General features: G+C 43.5%; 1 long non-coding RNA gene across 1 annotated transcript; it reads right to left on the minus strand.

The window, feature by feature from the left end:
- Nucleotides 1-9,627: 9,627 nt before the first annotated feature.
- On the minus strand, nucleotides 9,628-16,639 carry LOC134289548 (uncharacterized). The gene is made up of 2 exons (XR_009998556.1): nucleotides 15,721-16,639; nucleotides 9,628-9,734 (listed from the first exon to the last, which is right to left on the minus strand). It is a non-coding gene; the product is annotated as an uncharacterized LOC134289548 (long non-coding RNA).

Genomic DNA, 16,639 nt, shown 5'->3' on the forward strand with positions numbered 1-16,639 from the left:
TATCGTATGACAGGCACGAATTTACTTTATGCCCAAGTAAGTCCGGGAAATTTCCATTACAAAAAGTTTCTAGACCGATCGGGAATCGAACCCGTCATCATTTGCATGGTCATGCTGTATAACCAACCATGTCTGCACAGCTGTGGCACTTAAAACCTTTGCGTCGATTAGAATTATTGTATGTAGTGCGCCAACATAAACATCAAGGTAGAACATATCAGCATTGTGCGTGAACACCTTTCTTTATATAGGACTAGCCTTGGGACTAGTTGTCCCGGCAAACGTCGTACTGCTTGCCTACTGTGTTTTAATTGGCATACATCTCCATAGAGAAGTGCCCCTCAACTTCATATGTACGGCAGCCCACCTTTTTTCGCATATGGGTAGTACGGAGATCGCAAGAAATTTCTTGGCCTATCTCGATGTGTGGAAAATTCAGGCAAGGAATCGCTCAAGAAATAATAAAGCGTTGCTTTATTCCGGATCCTAGTACGGAGCTAAAACGAAATGTCAAATCAAATGGGGCTTACTGTGTTAAATTTCTTGACCATTCCGAAAAATAATGCACTGAACGAAAATTACTTGAGCGATTCCTTTTGAAGTACATACCTCGCAATAGTGTGAGATCGGAAGAGTCTCACACTATGCGAAGAACCTTCCCTGACCCCAAAAGTACCAACATACAAAGTTTTACGCCGATCGGTTTAGCAATTCCAGAATCCCTAAAGGTCGGACAGACAGGAATCCAATTTTATATGTATAGATTGATAGATATTGATAGATATCATCTCGCTGTGTGTACGTAGCATAAGTTAACTAAAGGTCTTGTTGAAAAAAAAAATCCCAGGTGAATATCATACAATCTGTTAATGGACGACATCAAAATTTGTAATGCGGGTAAGGTTTGCTAAGCAGAAACACTACTGGTTCGTCAATCGTAGTGCAATGATATAGGCATAGGGCAACCACACAAATCGATTGGGTCACCCAAAGCAGTTTACTTCAACGGATCCATTAAAGTCTTAAAGTAAAAAAATCAATCACCACCAACTATTGTTAAAGGCACTTTGCTGTGGATCAAGCCAACCGCCTTCAGTAAATGCTACTGTTTTCACCTCATTAACGCTGCATCGAGCGGGGTTTGAGCAAAGTTACATTCTATCCGAGTCATAAATGTGCCAACCAAAGCCACTGTTCTCCACCCGTATGTAAACGGTTTTCGCATATTTACAACGGCCTTTGAATAAGCCCAGTCAGTCAGCCAAATCTCGGTTCATTTGAGACAAAAACAATTAAAATATTAAGTCAACCAAGTGCAGCACGCCACCACCGGCCCCGAGAAGGGTGCAGTTGCAATCTGTCGACTAGACGGCATGACTGCATCTGCATCGTTCGTTCGTTCGTAGGGTACCGGTAATTGTGAGAAAATCAACTCATTCGACGACGCATGTTGCCATCGGTCGAAGCTGCACTGCGTGAACAGCAGCCCTTTTCCTCAGGGTCTGTCTCCGAAGCGACGAAAACAAATTACTGTTATTTTAATTGTTAAATGTAGGAAAATTAATGCGCTTTGGGTTAGGTTGCACCATTAGCAGTGATGATGTCTGCAATTCAGAAGTAATGTGGTAGCCGTTTGGCTGGGTTAACAATGTGGATTTTTTTAGGACAACGTTTTTTTTTATCTCTTTTAGGGTCCAAAAACAACTGTGTAAAATGTGGGTGTGATTGGTTGCGTTCCCGTTCATCGCTTTGTGATTGGATGTTTTATGGAATTTTGCATGGAAAACATATTTTTTGTCATATGTCCTTTCTACTGCACGCCACCAAATTCGTCCTGAACACTCGTCCCTTAAATCATTACTTACCTTACCATTCATACTGTGACTGTACGTATTTAGGAGTCGTCTCTATTTGATTCGGTCCATGTCCGCACCCTGCGAGTCCGCAAATCGTCCTCCATTTGATCATCCCACCTAGGTCGAGCACCACGTCTTCTTGTAACAGTCGAATTGCTCTCAAGAACCATTTCAATGGGGTTGTTATCCGACATGCTGATGACGTGACCCGCCCACCGTAGTCTCCAGATTTTTGCGATGTGGACGATGGTTGCAGGTCGCAGTCTCCGTAGTCTCCGCTTCTCCAAGTCCCGTCTTCCATCTGCACTCCGCCATAGATGGCACGCAACGCCTTTCGTTCGAAAACTTCAAGGGCACGCTGGTCCTCTGTACACACTAAGATTCTGATTTTCCAGCTCAGTAATTGTTCCGCTGAGATCATTATGACGGGGAAAATACCGATCTGATTTTAGTGTGTATGTAGAGTTCTTGCTTCGTGCCCTTAGCGATCTACTAGTCTAATCAGCGATTTTTAGATAACCCCAAACAGGAAGGAATAAAAACTGAGCGAGGAAGAGGGGAACGAAAAAAGAGCCGATGCTTACTTCTGGTAGAGGAGTACATTTTTTTTTGCCTCGAGGGTCTTTCTTTGTATAATGGTGAAACTCCCGAGTGTTTTTTTAGTGTGAGTGGACGTGAGAAGTACAACAAGTAATTACGAGTGTTGTACGAACTCCTCGCTGCGCGACAAGCTCGCACTCGGTGCTGTTGAGGACTTGCGTTGTGGTCTCCTCAGAAAATCGCCGAAATCGCTTCTTAATTTTCTCGCGAGGGAGTTGCTGTTAAGCCTGGTCACGCCCAATGCTCACCAGGTCACGCTTCGCCTTGTCCATCCATCGCGCCCTATGCTTGTGCCTCCTGTGCCACCTCTTGTGTTAACCGGCATTCGTGCAACTTGCCTTGCCCACCGTTTCCTTCTAGCTTTGACCACCTTCTGGATGGATGCTGGGTTCGTCGTAAAGTGCAGCGAGCTCATAGTTCATTCTTCTCCGTCTCACACCGTTCTCCCGCACGCCGTCGAAAATCGTCTTTAGCACGCGTCGCCCGAAAAATCCGAGGTCCTTCTCGAGCATGGTACATGTGTCGTATGCGTAGAGGACCACCGGTCTTTGTACATGGTGCATTTGGTGCGTGGATGAATCTTTTCAGACAGCAGCTCCTTCAGGAACCCGTAAAAGGCATGACTTCTACTGATGATCTGCCGTATGCAGCATAATTGGCCTATGTTAACAGGGGTACCCATTGAACATGAGACAACTATGTTGCATACGGCAGTAATGCTTTTCGAATTTCACGACTGACATTGCTGTCAGCCGTCAGTAAGGATCCGAGGTATATGAATTCCTCCATCACCTCGAAGGTATCTCCGTCTATCGTGTCATTACTACCTAGACGGACCCGGTCGTATTCGATTCCGCCTAGCTGCGTGTATAATCACATTACATTCGGTTTTGATATTTATTCACAATACTTTATTTGAACATCTTCACAAACATATTTATTTACCGGTTCTGTCTGAACCCTTTGGTGATGGATGCAACTCTGAACATCAGTTGTCAGAACTCGTATGCTTCTTCTTTCGATGCTCTCGTGCGCGATGTAATTATACTTTTCAACACTATATGACACTTATATTTATGTTTATATTCATAAATATTTATGAAACCTTTAATCATTGTTTTCTTCAAAACTATACATTTTGGAAAATTAAATTTTATTGAGATTCTTAGAAAACAATGCACTGAATTGTTTTACGAATGTGCATTTGAAGATGGAAGTTGTTTTAAATTGAAGATGATTATTTTCATAGCGGCGCAAAAATTCCAAAGGGTGCCGCGTTAGCAAAAAAAATTGGAACCTCTGACCTACAGGGGATGGCCAAAATGTTTGGGATAGGCAACATTTTTTCTCTCACAACAAGCTGTAGCTTTTCATGGAGTGCATCCAAAATTCCCAAATTTTGACTGTTTGCCTGTTTGTCAACCTATTATAGACGAATTTCCCCCCAAATCATATTCGGAGTTGGCAGCACCTTCCCAGATTACAATGAAACTTTCTGGGTGTATAGACCTTGACTATATAAGCCACTTTGCATACTTAGTTTCTTCAAAAATTATCTAGACTATCTTTTGAAAAGGGCTAAACTTTTTTCACCCATTTTTTTCAAATGTGTTTAATAAAAAATGACTTCTCCTACAAGAAAGTTTTGTATGGGTGATAGTCACTTAATACGTCAAGTTTCAAGAAAAAAATATTGAAAAAAAAAATCAAAATTGAGTCCTACATTGAAAAAAATCGTTTTTAAAAATTCAAAGTCGATTTACAAAAAAAAAAAACACCATCTTCAATTTCGACGAAATTTTGTCTCAAGATAGGTAATTATGTTCCCTACCTACCGTCCATACACCACCAGATGGGCACATTTAAGGAAAAAAAAGTTTTTCTAACATAAACTTTTTCATGTCCACACGATTTTTTTTTCAGTGTCTTTTGTTATCAAAAACTAAACCAGTGAAGGTCATAATCATCTCAGAATCCAATGAAACACAATTTGTTAAGAGATTTTATCTCATTTATTCAAGGAGATTTTGTCTTATTCATTCAATCAATTCAATTTTTATATTTAAATAAATACTTTATTACAAATGGTTTCTCTTGGGAAATGGCGAATTTCGTCCTAAATCGTATTTTGAGTTAGCAGCTCCCTCTCAGATTGCAATGAAACTTTCTGAATATGTAAACCTTGACTAGATAAGCCACTTTGCATACTTAGTTTCATCAAAATTCATCTAGACTGTCTTTTGAAAAGGGCTAACTTTTTTTTTATCGATTTTTTGCAAATGCGTTTTTACTAAACGCTACTACTATTACTGACTACTATTTCAAAAAATATTAGTAACTAGCTGTCCCCGGCAAACTTTGTCTTGTCTACTGCGTTTTTTTGACGTTTCAAGTCGATAGCCAAGTCCAAGTCCCCGTTCAAAATGCATGAAAACCCGGTTTTCAAAAAAACTATCAATTTTTCCATGTTTTTTGCCTCATAAACATTCCTTGGCGAAGACTGGCGCTCGAGCCTAGCTATTTAGCACTGTAGTTGGAGGAAATGCCAATGCAGAACCCGTAGCTTCCGGGAAGGTAAGCCCTGCTCCCTGGGTTAGTGGGTTGGTGTCAGGCCCTGCGAGCCAGCCGTAAAAAAGACTAGCACCGGAAAATCAACAAGAAAAGAATGCGAACCGATACCAATGGCGACGACCACAGCGACGAAAAGGGACTTGCGATTGGAAGCTCGGTACGTGGAACTGCAGATCTCTCAACTTCATCGGGAGCACCCGCATACTCGCCGATATACTGAAGGACCGCGGGTTCGGAATCGTAGCGCTGCAGGAGGTGTGTTGGACAGGATCTATGGTGCGAACGTTTAGAGGTAATCATACCATCTACCAGAGTTGCGGCAACACACGTGAGCTGAGAACAGCTTTTATAGTGATGGGCGACATGCAGAGGCGCGTGATCGGTTGGTGGCCGATCGACGAAAGAATGTGCAGGTTGAGGATCAAGGGCCGATTCTTCAACATTAGCATAATAAACGTGCACAGCCCTCACTCCGGAAGCACTGATGATGACAAAGACGCATTTTACGCGCAGCTCGAACGCGAGTACGACCGCTGCCCAAACCACGACGTCAAGATCATCATAGGGGATCTAAACGCTCAGGTAGGCCAGGAGGAGGAATTCAGACCGACGATTGGAAAGTTCAGCGCCCACCAGCTGACGAACGAAAATGGCCTACGCCTCATCGATTTCGCCGCCTCCAAGAACATGGCCATTCGTAGCACCTTCTTCCAGCACAGCCTCCCGTATCGTTACACCTGGAGATCACCACAACAAACGGAATCGCAAATCGACCACGTTCTGATTGATGGACGGCACTTCTCCGACATTATCGACGTCAGGACCTATCGTGGCGCTAATATCGACTCCGATCACTACCTGGTGATGGTTAAACTGCGCCCAAAACTCTCCGTTATTAACAACGTATATTACCGGCGGCCGCCCCGGTACGATCTAGAGCGACTGAAGCAACCGAATGTCGCCACCGCATACGCGCAGAATCTCGAGGCAGCGTTGCCGGACGAGGGTGTGCTCGATGTGGCCCCTCTAGAGGACTGCTGGAGTACAATCAAAGCAGCCATCAACAACGCAGCTGAGAGCACTATCGGGTACGTAGAACGGAGACGACGAAACGATTGGTTCGACGAGGAGTGCAGAGCGGTTCTGGAGGAGAAGGATGCAGCGCGGGCGGTAATGCTGCAGCATGGAACCCGACAGAATGTGGAGCGATACAGACAGAAGGGGAAGCAGCAGACCCGTCTCTTCCGGGAGAAAAAGCGCCGCCTGGAAGAAGCGGAGTGCGAGGAAATGGAACTGCTGTGCCGTTCACAGGAAACACGCAAGTTCTACCAGAAGCTCAACGCATCCCGCAAAGGCTACGTGCCGCAAGCCGAAATCTGCAGGGATAAGGACGGGAGCCTCCTGACGGACAAACGTGAGGTGATCGAAAGGTGGAAGCAGCACTTCGACGAGCACCTGAATGGCGAAGAGAATGTAGGCACGGAGGACCAAGGCAGCGGAGGAAATGACTATGTTGGTGCAGCAGAGGACGGGAACGAACCAACTCCCACGCTGAGGGAAGTTAAGGATGCCATCCACCAGCTCAAAAACAACAAAGCGGCTGGTAAGGACGGTATCGCAGCGGAACTCATCAAGATGGGCCCGGAAAAGTTGGCCACCTGTCTGCACCAGTTAGTAGTCAAGATCTGGGAAACCGAACAGCTACCGGAGGAGTGGAAGGAAGGGATAATCTGTCCCATCCACAAGAAAGGCGACAAGTTAATGTGTGAGAACTTTCGAGCGATCACCATTTTGAATGCCGCCTACAAAGTGCTATCCCAGATCATCTTCCGTCGTCTTTCACCTAAAGTAAATGAGTTCGTGGGAAGTTACCAAGCCGGTTTCATCGACGGCCGGTCGACAACGGACCAGATCTTCACCGTACGGCAAATCCTCCAGAAATGCCGTGAATACCAGGTCCCAACGCATCACCTGTTCATCGACTTCAAAGCGGCATACGACAGTATCGACCGCACAGAGCTATGGAAAATTATGGACGAGAACAGCTTTCCCGGGAAGCTGACTAGACTGATAAGAGCAACGATGGACGGTGTGCAGAACAGCGTAAGGATTTCGGGTGAACTATCCAGTTCATTTGAATCTCGACGGGGACTACGACAAGGTGATGGACTTTCCTGCCTACTATTCAACATCGCCCTGGAAAGTGTTATGCGACGTGCCGGGCTCAACAGCCGGGGTACGATCTTCACGAAATCCAGCCAATTTGTATGTTTTGCGGATGACATGGATATTATTGCTAGGACATTTGGAACGGTGGCAGAACAGTACACCCGCCTGAAACGTGAAGCAGCAAAGGTCGGACTGGTGGTGAATGCGGCTAAGACAAAGTACATGCTGGTAGGTGGGACTGAGCGAGACAGGACAAGCCTTGGCAGCAATGTTACGATAGACGGGGATACTTTCGAGGTGGTAGAAGAATTCGTCTACCTCGGTTCCTTGCTAACGGCTGACAATAACGTGAGCCGTGAAATACGAAGGCGCATCATCAGTGGAAGTCGTGCCTATTATGGGCTCCAGAAGAAACTGCGGTCAAAAAAGATTCACCCCCGCACCAAATGTACCATGTACAAGACGTTAATAAGACCGGTGGTTCTCTACGGGCACGAGACGTGGACGATGCTCGAGGAGGACATGCAAGCACTCGGAGTTTTCGAGCGACGGGTGCTAAGGACGATCTTCGGCGGCGTGCAGGAGAACGGTGTGTGGCGGAGAAGGATGAACCACGAGCTCGCTGCACTTTATGGCGAACCCAGCATCCAGAAGGTAGCCAAAGCCGGAAGGATACGGTGGGCAGGGCATGTTGCAAGAATGCCGGACAACAACCCTGCAAAGTTGGTGTTTGCTAACCATCCGGTTGGTACAAGAAGGCGTGGAGCGCAGAGAGCACGATGGGCGGACCAGGTGGAGCGTGATCTGGCGAGTGTTGGGCGTGACCGACGTTGGAGAGCTGCAGCTGCAAATCGAGTAGTATGGCGGCAAATTGTTGATTCAGTATTATCATGAATTTGATGTTAACTAAATAAATGAATGAAACATTCCTTGGGTGAAAACTAACAGAATAAAACTTAGACGAACCAAATCAGACCATCCGTTCGACTTTGAAACGTCAAAAAAATGCCGTAGGCAGACAAAGTTTGCCGGGGACAGCAGATTAGTAACACAAAATAAGTCAAGTTTTAAGAAAAAATATTGGAAAAATCCAAATTGAACCCTAGACTGAAAAAAATCATTTTTAAAATTCAAAGTTTATTCAAAAACAAAAACACCATTTTTTTTGAGGCAAACTTTTTTCCTTAAAAGTGCCCGTCTTGTGGTAGGGAACATAATTACCTATCTTGAGACGAAATTTCATCGATATCAAAAATGTGTTTTTTAATCGACATTATATTATTTTTAAATTATTTGTTTCAGTATAGGGCACAATCAGGATGTTTTCAATACTATTTCTTAGAAATATTTCGTGATAATCACCCATACAAATGTTATTTTTAGGAGTTGTTATTTTTTCATTGAATGCATTTGAAACAAGTTGATAAAAAGGTGCGACGAGGATACATTTTTAATTAAGTATTTATGTAAATAAAATAAAAGAAAATCTTTCCAAATGATTGAATAAATGAGACAAAATCTATAACAAAATGTGTTTCATTGGATTTTGGGGGATTCTAACCTTCACTGATTAAGTTTTTAATAACAAAAGACACTAAAAAAATCATTTGGACACGAAAAAGTTTTTGTTAGAAAAACTGCTTTTACTTAAAAGTGCCCATCTGGTCGTGTATGGATGGTTTTGCACCAATATCCCTCGTAAAAAGGTAAACATTCAAATTTCACGACTGTGTTGGTGAATATTTTGGCTGGAGCATAAATGTATGCTCCACGTAAGGAGGCACAATCCAACCTGTCAAACTCCATAGTGAAAAAATAGGTTGCCGTACCCTTGTGCTTGGAAGGAAACGTACCTCTGGAGCCGACCTATTGATACCTGATGGACGGTTGGTAGGGAATATAATTACTTATCTTGGGACAAATTTTCATCGAAAACGAAAATGTTTTTTTTTAATCAACTTTGATTTTTTTCAAATGATTTTGTCATTAAAGGGCTCAATTTGGTTTTCTTTCAATTTTTTTTTATTTTGAATTATTTTTTGAAAATCACCCATACAACACTTTTTGTTGGAGTCATTTTTTACAAAATGCATTTGAAAAAAAAAATTGCCCTTTTCAAAAGACAGTCTAGATAAATTTTGAAGAAACTAGGGGGATTAGGGTCATAATGGACACCCTAAGCAAATGACTATGTTAGGCATGTATAACATACAAAAACTTAACATATTATCATTTGAATTACAACTTTAATTTGTTTCCTACGTATTTCAATCATTTACAGCAAGTAGAGTGTCATTATTGTGAAGAAATAATGAATTGTAAACCGTGTGTTTTTTTGGGGCTGGCAGGAAAGGTACGGGGCGAAATGGACACCCATCGGGACATAATGGACACCAGCATATTTTATGCTGTATCATTGATAATATCGACCACCCAAGTAACCAGTAAGCATTTAAAATAGCATTACTCCAGCATTATAGTAGTCCTTACGACAAGGCACTTAATGCTAATTGGCCGTATATGCGCCTATAGTGCTACCTCTTTTTTTTTTTTTTTTTTTTTTTTCCCTGTAGGGGTACACAACCACTGCGACCATTAATTGATCTATTGTGGTAAGACCCAGTTGCTTTATGCAGTACATTAGTACACTCACTAGTATTAAGAACTAGCGATTGTTTTTTTTTAGGCCTGCATTATACCCCAGTCTGGAATAGCTTCCAAAATGAAAGCCACTACCTTCTTGGGATTTATATTCCACCAGATATCTCGGGGATGCATGATACATCCACCGAAATAACGTTCTCTCTTCTTAAAGAGAAAACTACACTCACAAAGTAGATGTTCCGAGGTTTCAGAGTTGAAACCACAGAACCGACATTCTTCTGATTCAATCTTCTTGAGCTTCAATAGAAAGTGTCGAGATGGGCAGTGCCCAGTTAACAATCCTGTGTACACACTTAATTCGCGTTTACTAAGTTTCAGTAGTGTGTTCGTGTTTTTCACGCTTGGCACGATGAATCTCTTTGACTGGGATATTCCAGGTGCAGTATGCCAGTTTGCTCCTACGCTCTGTTTCTCCCATTTTTTTAGCTCCATCGATAGAGCACTTGATGATACTCCACAGAAGGGTTCCGGTCCATACAAGGCACCCAGAGATCCCTCCCTAGCTAGCTGGTCCGCAATTTCGTTGCCTGCAATTCCACAATGACCTGGTACCCAGAATAATTTTACAGTATTCCTTCCAGCCAGTTCCTTCAGTAGTGTAATGCACTCCCATACTAGCTTAGAATAACATTCAAATGTGCAGACTGCCTTTAAAGCTGCCTGACTGTCTGAAAAGATATAGATATTCGCATGTCTATATTTTCTTTTAAGACAGATGGCAGCGCATTCCAAAATAGCTTGAATTTCAGCTTGGAACACCGTTGGCCATTTACCCATTGGTATGGCGAGTTTAGTCCTGGGTCCATATACTCCAGCCCCAGTTCTATCACTCATTTTCGATCCATCCGTATAGAATACAATAGATCCTGGTCGAACCGTTGGTCCTCCTGATTCCCATACGCTCCGATCATCAATCGAAACTTTGTATGGTATATCTAAGATGAATTTTGGTTCCATCCAGTCTTCATTTTGTATTACTAGTGGATTTACAGTAACATTGGTTAAGATTTTCAAATGTCCTGTTAGATCGCCTTCTAAGATGTTCTTATATCTTTTTAACTTCAAGGCACTTTTCTTTGCCTCTAGTTGCACAAATTGGTGCAAGGGTAGCAGATGCATTAAGGCATCTAGTGTTGAACCAGGAGTACTTCGAATAGCTCCTGTTATTGACACTGTTGCTAAACGTTGAAGTTTAGCCAGCACTCGTTGGGCTGTTTTGGTTTTGGTTTTAGGCCACCAGACTAGAGAGGCATAAGAGACTTTGGGTCTAACAACTGCCAGGTAGATCCAATGAACTATCCTGGGTTTTAGCCCCCACTTTCCCCCGATCACTCTCCGACAGGCCCAAAGAGCAGTTGTTGCCTTATTTACTACATGCTCTAGATGTTCACTCCAGTTCAGTTTTTTATCTAGTATGACTCCTAAATATTTCACCCTGGAGGAGAATGTCAACTGTACCCCATCCAAGGACGGTGCCTTTATATTGACATTTCTTTTTCTTGTAAAAATTACAAGAGTAGTTTTTGAGGGATTTACGTTTAATCCCTCTCCTTTACACCAGGCAAGAGTGTAGTTTAACGCTATTTGCATTCTGTTTGATAGCGTTTCATCATGCTTCCCTCTTACCACTATCACGATATCATCTGCATAACCAATGACTTCGAATCCCATTGCCACTAAACTATTAAGCAAGTCATCAACAACTAAAGACCACAGCAATGGTGAAAGTACACCTCCTTGGGGACAGCCCTTAGACGTACTTACTTTAATGGTTGATTCGCCCAGTCTAGAGACAATACATCGATTTCTCAGCGCTGCAGTGATCCAGTCAACGATTGAGCCATGAAAGCCCCGTTTATACATAGCTGATCTGATTGAAGCATGTGAAGCGTTATCAAACGCACCTTCAATATCAAGAAATGCACAGTACGCTACTTCCTTGTATTTGATGCTTTTTTCTATTTTTTGTGTTAACGTGTGAAGGGCTGTTACCGTCGACTTGCCTTTGCAATAGGCAAACTGTAATTTATTTAGCTTGTGAGCTTTTAAAAACGAGCCTTTGATATGCTCATCCAGAATCTTCTCCATTATTTTGAGTATAATTGAGGTTAGGCTTATTGGCCTGTATGCTTTAGGCTGTGTTTTGTCCCGTTTGCCGTTTTTTGGTATGAATATCACTCTTACCTTATTCCACCAACTGGGAATGTAGCACAGTGTCATGCTACTAATAAACATCTCAACTAAAGCAGGGATGATTATGTCCCTACCGTGCTGTATTAGCGCCGGAAAAATGCCGTCTTCTCCAGCAGATTTGAAAGGGTCGAAGGAATTTATTGCCCAGTCCACCATTGCCACTGTGAAAATTTTTCGGGATTCCATGAGTGCATCTTTTCTGTTCATATTGCGTCCAGAATTTGTCCTCAATTGTCCCGATGAATTTTCATCAACAGCAAATGAGCCTGGGAAATGTTTTTCCATCAGTACTTCCAATGTTTCTGAAGGACTTCTGGTGAATGTGCCATTATCCTTCTTAACGTTGCCTAGGCCATTTGAGTGTTCCTTAGAAAGGACTTTTTGAAGCCTGGCCGCTTCTGAAGTGTATTGGATGTTTTCACACATGAATCTCCAATGTCTTCGTTTGCTTTTCCTTATTTCAGTGCTATATTCGGTTAGAGCCTTTCTATATTGGCCCCAATCCGAAGTTGCTTTTGCTCTGTTGAAGAGTTTTCTTACTTTCCTCCTCATTTTTTGTAGAGCGTTGTTCCACCAAGGGACTTTCCTGTTTGAACTCCTTTCCCTTTGTGGACAACTTTCGTAGTATGCTTGTATAATTTTGTTAGTGACCATCCTAGAAGCTTCTTCTAGTTGCTCTGCTGTTCTTATTTTTTCGTCCAGCAGAGGTTGCTTGTTCGCAAGAATTTGCTTGTAGAGATCCCAGTTGGTGTTCCTGGGGTCTCGATAGAATTCCCTCACGGTCTCTCCCCTCTCTATTGAGAAGGTGATATGCTTATTATCTGAGAGAGATACCTCGTCAGATACTTCCCAAGAGGTAATTCTATCTGTTAGAATTTGGCTACAAAGTGTTAAATCAAGTACTTCATGTCGCCTTGAGTTAACATATGTGGGTTTGTCCCCTCTGTTACATATATCAATGTTATTAGCAGAAATATATTCTAAAAGGGACTCACCTCGTTTGTTGATGTCACTGCTTCCCCATACAGTGTGGTGAGCGTTGGCATCGCAGCAGATAATAAATTGCTGGTTTTGTTGTCTGCAGCTGGTGACAAATTCGCAGATTGAGGACGTCGGAGCTTCTTCTTCATCACCAGGAAAGTAAGCTGATGCTATATTAACGATAGACTTACCCCTGGTTGTTGGAACCTCCACCCTGATGGCTGCGATGTCTCGTTTGATAAATTCTGTAATAGGAGTAAAATTAATCCTTCCATTTACTAAGATAGCTGTCCTTGGAGAAGGATGGCTATCATCATAGAGTAACTTACATTTTGGTGTAGTAAGGCCCATCACCCTATGATTGTTGACCCACGGTTCCTGTACTAACGCCAGGTCGAGGTCTTCTTTGGCAAACCTTTGCAAAAGTACGCCTGATGCCCCTCTTGCATGCTGTAGGTTTGCCTGAACCAATTTTATGTTGGTCATTGCGTTGACGATCCGCTTTTTTGTGACTGGCGGATCGTCGGCTTAGTTTTTGTGCCTTTTGTGGTGGACTCTTTGGAGATTTCTGGGACCTTCTTTTGCATTCCCAGTGAACTACTGTTGTTCTCACCACGGTTATTATCCTTTTTCGGATTCGTTTTAGCAGTTCCTTCTTGGGATTCAGTTTTAGACGAACTTTCACATTCATCACCAGTAGTATTTACCGGACTTGGCCCAGGAATTTGTTGCTGCTGGTCCACTTGAGGGCCCGGCAGCGTGTTCCCTAGGTCTTTGCCCTGTATCATACTGGCGACTTCCGTTTCCATTGCCATATCCTGAACCTCTCTACAGTCAGTGTTACTGTCCTGCTTGTCGATCCTGCTTTTCTTGACCCGACGTAGTTTTGCAGTGTGATACAAGTAGTTGATTTGAAATCCCCATCTTGTCAATTTCTGCATTGAGTCCTCGTTCACTGTGAGAACCAGCTCAACATCATTCCCGTTAGGGGAAGATCTTTGCAGAATTCTCCAGGAATCCGTGTCCATGTCATTCTGTGACTCGATGAATGCCATTATTTGCTCGTTGCTTTTAGTGGCGCTTTTTGGCAGGTAGGCTACCAAGATTTCCGATCTAGGAATGTTCTTTTCGTCGACCGCTATCAACTCAACTCCCTCGCATACAAGTAGGCTCGGAGTTATCCTTTTTAACCAGTCCGCTGTAGCCTGGTCGTGGCAGTTGATAACAAGGAAGCCTGTTTTTATGGTGCAGCCTCTGAAAATCGGTTTTACATCTGTTCCCCGATTTTCCACTACTTTGTTAATAATGGTGTCTTGTACCAATATTAGCTGTTGTGTTGTTAGAGCTGTAGTCGGATAGTCCTTTGGTATTATTCCTATGCGTACTTGGCTCACAACCTCCGTGTATAGCGGATTTTGAGTAGCAGTGGGCTTAGTTTTCCTATCTGGGACTTTTAGATTCCTTGATAGACGACTCTCAGCTACTGCCAATGCCCCCTTACCAGGGACTTTAATATTCCCGGGTAGAGTATGAGCAGTTTTTGCTTTTTGCTTCGTGCCTGGGACTTTCGGTTTCCCGGGTTGACTTCGCCCTGCTGCTGCCTCTGTTTTCCTATCTGGGACCTTCGTATTCCCGAGTTGACTGCAACTTCCAGCTTTAGCCTGTTTACCTGGGACTTTCAGTTTCCCGGGTTTGGAGCGTTCAGCGTCTTCGTTTGTCTTATTCGCAACTTTAGAGGTACCGGGTTGCATGTGGACAGCATCTGCCTCTGCCCTTCCATCTTGGAAGTTTGGATCTCTTTGCCGTTGCAGCCGGATGTTCACCGATGATGTGGCTAGGGATTTCCGAGAATGGTCTTTGTGCGGCCTTCCCGTTGGTGTTGATGTCCCTTTTGTCTTTTTGGGTTGTGGCTTCTCACCACTCGATAGGTCATCTCTAGGCCTTTTCGATGGTTCTGACTGCACGCTTGGCCTGTAGGCAAGGCGATAGGCCTCGTCTTTGTCATAGCCCTGATCTAGCAGTTTTTTCAGTCGCTTTTTACCGGCACCACTTAGCTTGATTCGGTCCATTTGCTGAGATTGTTCCGGATTTGCAACGGTTGATCCCCTTGATGTCTTGATAGTGACGCTTACTCGATCGTCCTCGTCGCTGTCTTCCATCTCGGAGTTCTTTGGAGTGTCCAAGTTGATCGATGGACAACTGGACAGATTTTCCAGTGATTTACTATCTAGCTGTGCTTCGAGCTGCTCCAGCGAGTCTCCCTGGTCAGTGTCCATTTTTTCCAGCTGAGAGAGGCAGTTGGCACCTGTTGTTTTATTTTGTTTGTTGTTGTTGCTCATTGTTGTTCCCACGAGTCGCACGGGAAGTAAAGGTCGACTGCGCCAGAGCCCTGCATTAACGCAGCAAGGGATGAATACTGTGGGGTTCTCCCTGGTACCCCACAGGCTCCGTTCGCGACTGAGTATTTGTTTCACCCCCCCAGCCATGCATCCATAGGCACGGGTCGCATTACACCGTAGATTCGGGGTTAGACCGTATTAGGCATTCGTGTGGCTACGGTCATCACCACATATATCCTCCTCCTTTACCCGGGCTTGGAACCGGCAACAATGATTCTTGTTAATTCTGAACATACACAAGTGTATCTCCAGAATAAAAGAATCATCCTTGGCGGAGTTAGTGCTACCTCACAGCAGGTTTTGGCAAAATAACGGGCTGCCTCAGTGCAACACCTTCAGGAACGTCGTATCAAAATGTCAAAGAAGCGTAACGCCTCGTCGAGCAAAACAAACCAAAAATAGATTAACGTCCGCTCCTCGCTCTTCGCGCTTCCTCGTCCTTGCACACCCCAGGTGATGTTAGATCGTACTTTTTTTTGCATATTTTAATAGTTATTTGGATTTGAACTTACGATCCACAGATTATTCCATGTTTGCTGCTCAAGTTTCAGTTCCGCGCTACAGGATACGCCACAGCTGTTCCGATGGCGTGCGCTGATTTAACCCCCAATATAAAGAATAATTCGGAAGCAGCTTCCGTTCCAACACCCAAAACTTGTTTTCTGTGCACAAAGCATTTTCATTCCCTCTTCGATCTAGCATATGATTCCCTCTTTCGCATAATTTTATGACCCGCCAAAGCATTCATAGATTCGGTACATACTTTTCGACGAAATGATACATGGTAATTGTTTGATGGCCATGTTCCTAATCTGAACCAGCTGCAGCAATGTTGCTGCGGAGCTTTTTGATGAGTACGGGAAAAACCAAGGGAAAAATGAATAAGGAACTCAGATGTACAAATATGTCAACAGAGGCATATACTATGTAAGAAAGAGACAACATGCGTTATCAAACACGTAACATATCTTCCATACTCTTTGCTCTTAGCATTTGAAGAGCAGTTAAAATGCATTCTGAATGCTTTCAGGCGAAAACACCTCAAGCAGTTGAAGTGCTAATTAACAGCCAAAAGCTTTTGAGCAGCACAGCTTATGCTAATTCAAGGCAGCTATGCATTCGAACTGCTTATGTAGGGCAGCAAGCAGTTCAAATGCTTAATACGGTCTGCTCTACGGCTTATCCAAATGCTTAGTGGTTACCTGA

This window comes from Aedes albopictus, chromosome 3, assembly GCF_035046485.1.
Source record: "Aedes albopictus strain Foshan chromosome 3, AalbF5, whole genome shotgun sequence".
Lineage (NCBI taxonomy): Eukaryota > Metazoa > Arthropoda > Insecta > Diptera > Culicidae > Aedes > Aedes albopictus.